At 35.8% G+C, this 12,508-nt stretch overlaps 1 long non-coding RNA gene across 1 annotated transcript; it reads right to left on the reverse strand.

Annotated features, from left to right (window-relative positions):
- Positions 1 to 8,474: 8,474 nt before the first annotated feature.
- On the reverse strand, positions 8,475 to 9,041 carry LOC113327777. Its single transcript, XR_003349208.1, has 2 exons — positions 8,833 to 9,041; positions 8,475 to 8,705 (listed from the first exon to the last, which is right to left on the reverse strand). It is a non-coding gene; the product is annotated as an uncharacterized LOC113327777 (long non-coding RNA).
- Positions 9,042 to 12,508: the final 3,467 nt, after the last annotated feature.

The following is a 12,508-nucleotide window of genomic DNA, read 5'->3' on the forward strand; positions in this document are numbered from 1 at the left end:
CATTCTATAAATCAATAAAAATTCTTTAATCAAACTGGTATCCCAAATCTTAGATCTTGTTTACTTACTATTTGGGTGTACTACTGATTTTCTGTAGTTACAATTTATAAGCTTAAAACTCTATCATTGCACCTAAGAACTCCAACTTGATCAATTAATATTATTGAAAATCGATTGAATTTTCATCCATTGACTAGACTTGATAATTAAGCACTTCAAATTGGAATTATATTCTCTAGTTGATAAATGAGTACCACACAATTCACAACGTACAGCTTTATCAGAATATTTATTTCAGTCTGCCACAAGGGTTATCAGAATTATCAGCTTTATTTCAGTCTGCCACTAGGGTTATCAGCTTTATCAGCTTTATTTCAGTCTGACACTAGGGTTATCAGCTTTATCAGCTTATTCCTTTTCTGGACTTTAAATTCAGTCTGCCACTAGCACGTCAGGAATGACGAGAAATATAGCACAACTAAAGACGTGATCATAAACACTCTACAGTTACATGGAATGAAGACGATATCACGTATTCACTCATTGTTCATCGTACAATAGTGGTCCTCTTCTGAGACCTGCATGGAAAAATATTAATGGACATTTTGCATCAACTAGTTAGCCCAACCCAATTTAGATGATTTTTATTCGATTGAAGCAATTAAAATCAAATTAAAACGAAGGGTTTGTTGGAAAATATTTTCGAAGTGGTCCCATGGCAGAATCAGGTTGCGATTGGCGTCTTTTAAACTCGATAAAATTATTATGTAACCAAACTTAATTGTGATTGCATTGATGTTGTTACATTTCTTAAATAGGCGGTGGTGGGAGGAGGTGGTGGTGGTAATCGGTGGTTGGTGGTGGTGATAATCGGAGGTGGTGGTGGTGGTAATCGGCGATGGTGGGCGGCGGTGGTGGTGGTGGTAATCGGTGATTGGTGATGGTGATAATCGGAGGTGGTGGTGATGGTAATCGGTGGTGGTGGATGGTGATGGTGGGAGGAGGTGGTGATTATATATATAGGTGATTATTAGGTTGGTTTTAAATTAAATTAGGTTAATGATAGGTTAATCATTTCAACGTTTTAGGACATCCCTTATCATTATAGGGAAGGTGGCCTAATAAAATCATGGTCCCCTCAAAAAAATCATGGTCCCTAAAATATCATACATAAGGTAGGGCTAAGCAGCCTAAGCTAGGCTCTATCTAAAATTTGTAAGACTCCAGCTGACTGTCATTAATTATAATAGGACGTGCAAAAAGCCGACTGGCTCCTGCTAGTCATTAGTTGTTGGTTCTGTGTTTTAGTAGGTGTGAGTTGGTTGAGTTTGTTAGTGATGATCGTTCCAAGTATCAATAATGCTACGTATACCATGAGGAGATACCGCAGCTACTACCGTGTAAGGAGAGGGTGGGATCCATTTTTTAAAATTTTATTCTTTTAATATCCAAATGCTAAGAACGCTGAAATTTATGACCTTTATTTCCTCATGGTATATTCCACGATATAAGTTTTTTTTTTTTTTTGACGGAAAAGGTTGATGTTATAAAAGAAAAAAGTAACAAGGCAAAAAAATGCCCCCATTTTAGAGTATTGCAACTTATCTGCTATCTATTATCACTTTCCGGTGTGATATTAGTTCACGAAAGATAATGAACTTAAAAAGTTTATCTTTTCCTCCCAACGCATAAATCAAAAGTTAGATCTTGTTTATCGTTTCCCTCTCAGCCTTGGGTCTTTTATTGGCCATAACCCGTCGATTCCCATAAGGCCCAACAAATTGCAAAAATTATCCATGGTCAAATCTTCCTTCCTTTATTTTTTCCTCTTCTATACTTCCACACCTGCAACTGAAGAGCTAGACAACCAGCTTGCACCCATCTAACATTGAAACCTCCAATGAAGTAATTCCAGATAGCCATAGGGTAAGAACAATACAATATCTCCGTGGGATAAGTTGTTGTCAACATAGCATCACTCTCCAAGTATAACATGATACCAGATACACTATTGCCATGTGTTCTATTTTCATCCCCCTTGCTGGACTATTCATGTACTCCCTCCGTCCCATTATTATTTCACCTATTTACTTTTAAATTTTGTCTCATGATATATGACCTATTTCACTAAACAAGGGAATACTTCTAAAACTATCCTTTTAATCGATTTTTGGTAGTATAAGAAATATAAAAAGTTTGATAGACATGTTTATATTCGATACGTAAGTGTTTTAAAATATTTTTCAATGGTATAAAGTTTACGAATATCCATGGTATATGTAGTTTGAGAGATAAATTGTTTCTAAATTTGCTAGTTATTATCCATAAGGGTATAATCTGAGAGATAAATCATTTCAATGGTATAAAGTTTACGAATATCCACTGTATAGTTTGAGAGATAAATCATTTCTAAATTTACCAATGGAATTTTGAATCTCTCTATTTGCACAATCGGTAGACTAGTGATGTTTATTATTTACTGATTGTATGTTCTTTATCTACCGATTGTGGTGGGAGTCCCAAATTCAAATTTTTCAAAAACCAATGGAATTTTGAATTTTTCTATTTGATCAATCGGCAGTTTAGTGATGTTTATTATCTCTAGCTACCGACTGTACAATCGGTAGTCTCGTGATGTTCTTTATCTACCGTTGTGGTAGTAGCACCAAATTTCGAATTTCCTTATTTTCAAAATTGGTAGTTTCCTATCATTATCTATACCGATTATAATAGTAGCCACAAATCTAATTATTTCAAAACAAAGCAAAGAAGAGAAGAACTTAGTCACAATCGGTAGATAAAAAAAATACACTAAATTACCGATTATGAAAAGACATACAAGTATTTTCAACCTATTTTATCTTATTATGTCGTCCTAATTATTTCAGGGTCGCCCCTAATGACGCCAGGTAAAACTATGCAAGGGTTCTCCTGATTGATGCTTTTGTCGAAATTCATATTCATCAAAAAATTTATTTGTCCGGAACAACATAAAAGAAAAATCTCAAATTCACAGCCAATGACACCAACTTACTAATATAGTAGTAGCACATAATGTGTAAGCCAGATATATAACAAGAGTGACAAGACTGGACAAATTTCGACCATCAAGGATTAAAGGGGTGTAATGCGGGAATCAATCCATGGTCAAACAGGCCTAACTTTTCTCTAGTTAAAAATATGGGAAAATTAGGTGCAGGTTCAGAAAAAATAATATTTTTATTGTCAGGTCCACAATTAATTTCAGGTACCGTGACACCCATAATTATTTTCGTGACACTCATAATTATGTAAAATTATTAAAAATGTCTGCATAACAGAATATGCATCCGCATGACGGGTTATGCATCAAGGATATAATTGGCAACACAACTTGGATATAACATATCTAAAAATCTGCACCTTGGAATTTACAAATTTTATATAGTTGGAAATATTTTTAAGAGAGCTATGCAATGAGTACAAACAAGAATATCAAATTTTTGTTCTTCACGAAAAAATTGGAGGTGATCATTATTTTAGGAAAAATTTCGAAAACTGACTACATAACCATCATGCAGCCACCAAAAAAGATGCATAACACATTCTGCAGACGCATAACGAATTATACAACCATTTTCTCGACTGCATAACAAATTATGCATCTGCATAACAAAGTTATACATCTGTAACAAGTTATGTAACCATTGTTTTGGTTAATCAACAATTTCGCGAATTTACATTAAAACAAACGAAGGAGAGGATGGACGTTATTATGTCGAAAGAAGCAGAAATACAAAGGCTAAATAATGCGAACGTTGATTTGCAGCAACAACTATCTCTTTTCCGTATGCCGCACACTGTCCAACCTCAGCTTGGATACGGTTCCTTTTCCCAAACCCTGCCATCACAAGTTTGGAGTGGTATGAATCAAGGATCAGCTTCAACAATGTCCTCGGTCAATACCAATCCGAGAACGCACATGCCTTTTGTGGCACCAAGATCGTCCACTTCGGATAATGATAATATGAAGGGTTAATTTGTTATGACTATTTAGATGACTGTCTTTGGAGTTATCTTTTCTTATCTTATATAGTATAGTCATATCATATATAGTATAGTCTAATCATATATAGTATTGTCATATCAGGTCACTGACAAACACTTTATCTTTTTTGGAAAACACATTTGCGTGAACCCAAAAAAATATCTATTTTTGGTTTTTTTAATGCTCTTGAAAATGGGTTATAAATTAAAGACTGGTTTCACTCAATATATGAATAACAATACATCTCTTCTGCTTCATATAGTAATGGAACACTATGAGAAAACCGCTCATTATTGCTCTTCTGTTTCTTCTTCATCTTCTTCTTCTAATAGTAGTTTTTATTCCTCGGATGATGATGCAATAGCAATTATGCAAAATAACATGGCCGTTAGTTTGGGAGTCCTTGTTACAAATTCAAAATGGCCTCAAACTCGTATCAGAATACCAAGAGATCGTGAGTCAGGGGCTGAACTTCTATGGAACGACTATTTCTCTCCGTACCCAAACCAACCACCCAATGTTTTTCGCAGAAGATTTAGAATGCGTCGACAATTGTTTAACCGGATAGTGGAAGGTGTTACCAATGCAAACAGATATTTTGTTCAAAACCCGATGCTTGTGGAGTTTTAGGATTAAACCCTCATCAAAAAGTAACAGCAGCAGTACGAATGTTAGCTTACGGATGTGCGGCAGATGCAATAGACGAGTACTTACGCATAGGAGAAACAACTGTGTTGGAAGCTACTCGTAGGTTCTGTAAGACGATTGTGAATTGTATGGGAAAGAATATTTGCGTGAACCAACGGCTGGTGATATTGAACTGTTGCTCAAGCAAAACAAAGACCGGGGATTTCCTGGGATGCTGGGTAGTCTAGATTGCATGCATTGGAAATGGGATAAATGTCCGTCGGCAGAATCTGGGGCTTACACCGCGTATAAAGGGAGCGAAAGTATCGTGTTGGAGGCAGTGGTGTCGTATGACCTATGGTTTTGGCATGCTTTTTTTGGTATGCCCGGTTCTAACAACGATATTAATGTTATGAACCGTTCATATGTTTTTCGAAGTCTTGTAACAGGAAAAGCACCGCCGGTGAGCTATGAGGTGAACGGACATTCATATGATATGCCGTATTATCTAGGTGATGGAATATACCCAGAGATTCCTACTATTATTATGGCCATTAAACATCCGGTTGGTAGGAAAAAGGAAATATTTTCATCGATGCAAGAGGGTGCAAGAAAAGATGTTGAACGGGGATTTGGTGTACTTCCAACAATTTGGAATCATCAAACAACCTGCAAGAATGTGGAATCCAGATGTGCTTGCCTATATCATGAAAACTTGTATTATCTTACATAATATGATAGTCGAGGATGAGCGTCTACCCGGTGACTGGCCACATGTTTATGAACAACGTAGCAACGCAGCACCGGTTAATATATTAAGAGGCAATAGTGACGAGTTTTCCCAAATTAGAGCTCAGCAACGCCGACGTGCAATGCGTAACAAAGATGCACATATTCGCTTGCGTGATGACTTGATCGAATATATATGGGCAGAATATGGGAATTAAAAATTGTCGTTTGTCATTTCCTTTCTATTATCTCTTTGTATGTAAACATCCTCAAGTTTTAATTAAGGTCGTATGTTTCAAAAAAGTAGAAATTTAATTCAAATCAACGGAAGTAAATTTAAAATCCAAAAATTACATAATAATAATGCTAATTGTTCAGATAATAAGAAATTTAAAACATAATAATACTAATAATACTACTAATCACTAAATAGGAGAAATAATTAAGGTTTGAACTATTCCGCCTTTGTGTTAAGATTGGTTTCTTTTATTCCGAACTATGTCCGCCCTGCGAAGTCGGAAGTACTCTTGTTGTACAGGTTCCATTTTTTCAAGATCCATCATAATGATGCGAAATTCTTCGTCTTCAGCTTGCTTGGCTATTTTTGCCGCATGTTCAGCTTGTTTTGCTGCAAACTCTGCTGCTCTTTGTTCCATCTTGAATCTTGATTGTGCTTGGTAATGAGTATTGAAATTTTGTTGTTTTTAATAATTCCCATCAATTCCTCTTGGTGACTGGATTTCTCTCTCCCTGTTTTCTTCAATCTTTTTGCTGCTTTTTTCCCCATCTTACGAAGATATGTGTTCTCTATGTCTCCCCCATCTGTGTCGTTACCGGTCTCTCCTTGAGTTGTTGTTTGCGGTCCTTCATCATCTTCCTCGTTATTCTCATAAGTGTCCAAATCATGCGTCGTATCGAATACAAAAGTCGATCGTCGATTATATTTTATATTTTCTAACACAACTGGGTAGCACTCTTCGTGCTTAAATTTTTTCCCATCGTTGCATTCCTTGAACCTCTTGTTAACTTCTTCAAGCTGTTAATGTTTTTAAAAACACTTAAGTACATGGGCGCTTATTAAATATTAGAAAACAATTGTTCGAAAAATCAAGAATGCTTACCTTCTTTTCAGGACCCCATCCAGTATGATATTCACCTTCAACTTCCGCCTCTTTTGCCGAAAATAACGCCACATCTTTACTTATTCCCTGATATCGTTTTTGCCAAGAACTCCAAGACCTCTCTGGATTATTAGGTAAATGAAGTTCAATATCATCCTTGATACGAGTCCACAACGTCGCCTCTGATTGATCAGTTCCAACACTAGAATCTTGAGATATAGATAAATGAATTTTACACATTGTTACATCTTCGATTGTCGTAAAATTTGGACCTCGTGCTACTCTTGGTGCCATTATAAGCGAATCCGTGAAAATTTTTCAACTGATTTGAAAGTAGAAACAATATTTCTTCTTATTGGTGTGGATAGTTTGAAGTATTTAGTCGTGGTAAAATGTCACAGGATCTCATGTGTATATATAGGTGTTTCTTCCGAAATTTTCAACGTTCCGAAATGTCTTCCAAACTTTCCAACGTTCCAAATTATCTAACGTTCCATTTTCTTCAACGTTCGAATTACCAACGGTATAGAAAAATTTCAAAATCAATTTTGTCTAAGTATTTTTTTTATTTTTTAAACTCAAGCTTGGGGCGTTAACTATATAAACGCCTGGAGTGGGGCGTTAACTATATTAACGCCGGGATAGGGCGTTAACTATATAAACGCCTGGAGTGGGGCGTTAATTATATCAACGCCTGTCTGGGGCGTTAACTATATAAACGCCTGGAGTGGGGCGTTAATTTTATCAACGCCTGTCTGGGGCGTTAACTATATAAACGCCTGGCGTTGGGCGTTAACTATATATACGCCTGGCGTGGGGCGTTAAGAATATCAACGCCTGGATGGGGCGTTTGTATAATCTTCGTCTGAATGGGGCGTTAATTTTATGAACGCCTGACGTGGGGCGTAAACTTTAGTAACGTCCCAACGGGCGAACATTTTATCAACGCCTGAACCGGGCGTAACTTATATACACGCCTCTTTATGGGGCGGTGACTTTACGTACGTTTCACAACAGGCGTAGATTATACACACGCCCGATGCCAAACGGTGATTATACCTCCGCTCCACTATATATAGTTTTGGTCTTGGTCCCAGACCAAATACGGTCTGGAATTTGGTTTTGGTCCAGATTTTAGTCTTTACTCCGTCCCGTTGCGTCTGGTCCCTGGACCATAATTATAGGTTTGATGACCACTAGTAATTACTTTTCTAAAAGAAAAAGATAAGAAAGTAGTAGTCTAGTAGTAAATACCATGAACGGAAAGAAAGAAAAAAAGTAATGTAATCCGTACATACTACAGGCAGCAGGGAAGGGAGGTGGGTGAATTGTAATCAATACTGTAAAGGGAACATCAAGAGTAGCCATAAGTTTTCGCCCATCCATGATAATGGCACACAGGTATAGTTACCGAAATCGTTAATTGCGATAAGGATTTGGTACTGTATATCCCAAATGTCATTAACAGTAGGTCATACATACTATAGGTAATTTAATTAGTTAGAGGCAAAAATTTCATGTGAAGAACACTGACCGATCACACCTTAATCTCATTAAAACCAAGTTAAATCTTTACTTTCATGATCTTATTATGAAGAGAGCAATAGTAAAACTTAGACTTCCCTGCCAGGGCATAAATGTAGCCCCTTCCCATTAATCAAGAGACCATGACCATCACATTTGCATCAGACTAGCACAACACAGCAAGAAAGGAATCACTTTTCAGACAATTACACATTATATCAAGTGGAGAGGACATGTACAGCTATAAGAAAATATAGTACCATAATAATTTTGTTATATTTTGAGAGGTACGCATCAAATTCACCTAAGGTCTTCCTTGCCAATTCCAAGAGTTTACATAACAAATTGGCTAGATTTGTGCAGATTCATGTAAATGGCCATTAAACCAAGAAATTCATATATGCAGATTCAGTTGTAAATGGCCATTAGATCAAGAAGAAACTCAATTGAAATCAGAGAAAAAGAGTGTCAATTTAAAATTAGTGGAAAACCCGTTAAAAAAAAATCTTACATCTATCCAACTTAGACAAAAATCACAATTAAAAAAATCAATGAGAAAACCTAAAAAATACAAATTGATGAACAATACCGCTGAAAAATTAATGAATGCCCAAAAAAGGCACCATCTTCTTCAAAAGGAATATAAGACTCTCTTTCGCTTCAATAAGAAACATAAGCTGCAAATCGAATCAGAAATAGTGTAAGATCGCAAAATTGATGCATACTAAAAAAAAAACTTACATCAATCCAACCGGAATAAAAAAAAATCATAGAAAAAAGGGGAAAATAGGGAAAAAAACGTACCTACCTCTCCAGCTATCCATAATAATAAAAAATGATACTGAAATTACACCATCTACATACACAAATCTTGAGTTTTTCTTGGAAAACGATGGCTTTGAAACTTGAAACCAGATCTAGAATAAGAAGAAGAGAAAAAAAACGTGAAACCAATTTCGAATCTCAAAGCTCCTACCAGGTGAAAAAGAAACAAAATCATAGTGAAACCTAGAGAAAATTTTAGTTCGAAAAGCTCCGAGAAAACAAAGGAAATGCAAAATATAAACGAAAGCAATTTTAGAAAATATGGGCGAGCGGGTAAGTTTTGAGGAAAAATTGGGTGCGCCCGTGACTTTTCCTACCTGTGGGCTTCACAGTGAAGAAAATCTTAAAAATGGGTCTGTATGTAGTTTTCACTTTAATATAAACCAGAAATATATAGGAAAATTTAGGCCAAGGCCCGTAAATAAAAATTATTATTTATCAGGCCCAAATTTATTATAGAAACAACCTGCGGCCACTGAAAAACAACAGGTAGTATAACTGCTGATACGTTATGCTGGGACTACTATCTTAGCGTATACATCACCAGAAGCTTATGAGTCATACAATTCTCGTAGTTGCATTTGATGCTATTAAACATCGTCCGACTGGAGGCTTTCGCCACTTCAAGAGTTGTATATCTTGAAATATTGCTGGCTATGGCAGTGGCATATATCAGCATAAGTTACACGATAATACTCGAAGCCATCAGTCCACCTTTTCAGAATTACTTTATATTAAACTTCTGATTCTGTGGCTTGGGCTTACAATTATGCCAATTTGCACCAATTTTTTGAAAGTGAAAATTACGGTCACACCCATTTCTCAATTTTTTTCCACTGACAAACCCACCGTACCAAAAGTTTACGGGCGCACCCTTTTTCTATTACAAAATTGTCCTCAAGCCCAAAATTTATAAAATTATGTTTTGGTCTTTGTTTTAACTGAACTACTTCTCAATTCTTCTTCTTCCTCTCAACTGTAATGAAATACCGAAAGAATTCGCAAGCGTATTATTGAAGAATGCTCTAAATTGGAGAGATCAGATGATTCTTCATCAATGATGGTGTAATTAGGGCTTAACAAGGAGAGATGTGAAATTTGTAAGGTTTCTTATCTAGATCTCTTGATAAAAAAACTAAATTTTAGATTTGATGGATGGAATTGGGGTTGAGGTTTCTATATGATTTCCCCTTCAAAGTAAAGTTACATCAACGATCGACCTTAAAAGGATGAACCCCTTCTCTTTCCTTGATTTTGCTTTTGAAGTAGTCAGATCTAGTGATTTGGAAGACAAATTTTAGAAAAAATATTTCATAAAAACCCAGATCCTGCTCTACATCGAAAATTGATTTTCTCTCACAAAAAAATTTCAATTAAAGATTTGTGATTAGTCAAACTGGATTTACAAACCCGTGTATTTAATCTCAGAAAACTTAGATATTGAGATTTGCAAATTTACCCTGAATGACGGGAAATCTGAAATTTTCGGTAGCTTACATGTTTGTTTTTTCATTTTTTTTTTAAATATGCAATATGCAATGCAAGTACTGTTCAACTATCAATACATGACTCGCGAGACTTCGTAAATGATTCTTTAGGATTCTATTTAAGTTGATGCTGTGTAGACCTCTTCTGCAGTTCTTGTTAAGTCTCTCTGTACATCTATATTTTGACAGAGAAGACGATTTTACAACCAGTTCACTCCATACTACTTGCAACACAGACTGCACACATATGTATATAAAGTTTTAAAGAGAATCTAATTACAAAGAGTCTTGGATGAAATTCACAGCTTACAATATGGTGGTTACAACTTAGTAAACCACATCAGTTCCAAAATATTATTAGTACAGGAGAAACGGATAATTTTCCTCGAACTAAACCTGGAACTGTTCCATTTTTGTTCCTCTATGTCTATCATTCTGCAGTGTTGTCCACAAACATAATTCTGCAGAGAAACAAAAACATAGCTTAGAATGATTCTGATTCCTCCTGTTTTATTCAGTGAATTATTATTAATGTTGGACTAATAATTTTTAATTTTTTCAGAGTTGGTGGTGATGGACTGAATATGATTGTGAGGGAGTGATTCTTGTTGGGATGAAAGGGGCAGTGAAGCGTCTCTTCTCTTTATATTATTTCTGTTATGGAGAAGCAGTGTTTTTACTTGAAGGTTGGTGCTATTACGCGCAACACCTTAGGATAACGATATAAGCAAGCGTTGTTTTGAATGGTTTGTTTTTGTATTGTATTGTGCATGCGTAGGAATGCCTAACAACAATTGTTTATGGCTTTAAGAGACTGAACACAAAGAAGTTAGGTAAAGATAATTTTTGGCTGGTTTTGTACGGATTGTTGCCGGAAGTTCAACAACAATGAACTGAAATTGGGTGTTTATGCTATTTTGGTTTGTATGCATGGGAGATATTGAAACAGGAAAGATGATGATAATGCCGTTATGACTGCATAACCTGTCATACAGTCGAGAAAATGTCTGCGGAACATATTATGCAGTCGTGAAAATGGATGCATAAGCTATTATGCATCTACGAAATTTGTTGCATAACTTGTTATGCATTCCAGAAAACGGTTGCATAACACATTATGCAGCAACTTTTTTGTCACTATTAAAACCAACAAAAACAAAGACTGCATAACTTGTCATGCACCTACAATAACATCTGCATTACATGTTATGCAGTCACGAAAATGGATGCATAACCTGTTATGCATCCGAAAATATGGCTGCATAATGCAATATGCATCGGGAAAATTGTTGCATAATCATTTATGCATCGACAAAATAGATGCATAATGCATTATGCATCAATTTTTTATGTACGCACTAATACAATGGTTACATAACTTGTTATAGATGCATAACTTTGTTATCCAAATGCATAATTTGTTATGCAGTGGAGAAAATGGTTGCATAATTTGTTATGCGTCTGCAGAATGTGTTATGCATCTTTTTTGGTGGCTGCATAATGGTTATGTATCAAGTTTTTGAAAATTTTGCCTCAAATGATGATCACCTCCGATTTTTTCGTGAAAAACAAAAAATTGATATTCTTGTTTGTACTCGTTGCGCAGCTCTCTAAAAAAGATTTCCAACGATATAAAATTTGTAACATTCCAAGGCGCGGATTTTCAGATATGTTATATCCAAGTTGCGTTGCCAATTATACCCCTGATGCATAACCTGTCATGCGGATGCATAATCCGTCATGCATACATTTTTAAGAATTTCACATAATTATGGGTGTCACGGTACCCAAAATTAATTGTGGGCTTGACAATGAAAATATTATTTTTTTTGGGTCTCCCCCTAATTTCCCCTTTTTGAAATCCCACATTCCAGTGTGCACTTGACGGCCATTCTTTAAACGGTTTAGTTATAGAAGCAATCCTCGAACCAACGATTTTTTTTTTGGTTACATAAGCGTCTGTTTTTCGTAGCCCTAAGTTTCTTTTGAAAATGTAGCAGAAACCATCGGTCTCAGACTTCTCAGAGCTCCTTATATCGTCAGTTTTTCATAGCATTGGGTTCCCAACGATCAGATGCAAGATGATGTCATATTATCAATCAGACAACACCTTATCTTATGTCACGTTGTATGATGCATTTATATTTTACTTCAATTTTTGGGTTCGA

The sequence above is a fragment of the Papaver somniferum genome, unplaced genomic scaffold (genome assembly GCF_003573695.1).
Source record: "Papaver somniferum cultivar HN1 unplaced genomic scaffold, ASM357369v1 unplaced-scaffold_107, whole genome shotgun sequence".
NCBI classification, from domain to species: domain Eukaryota; kingdom Viridiplantae; phylum Streptophyta; class Magnoliopsida; order Ranunculales; family Papaveraceae; genus Papaver; species Papaver somniferum.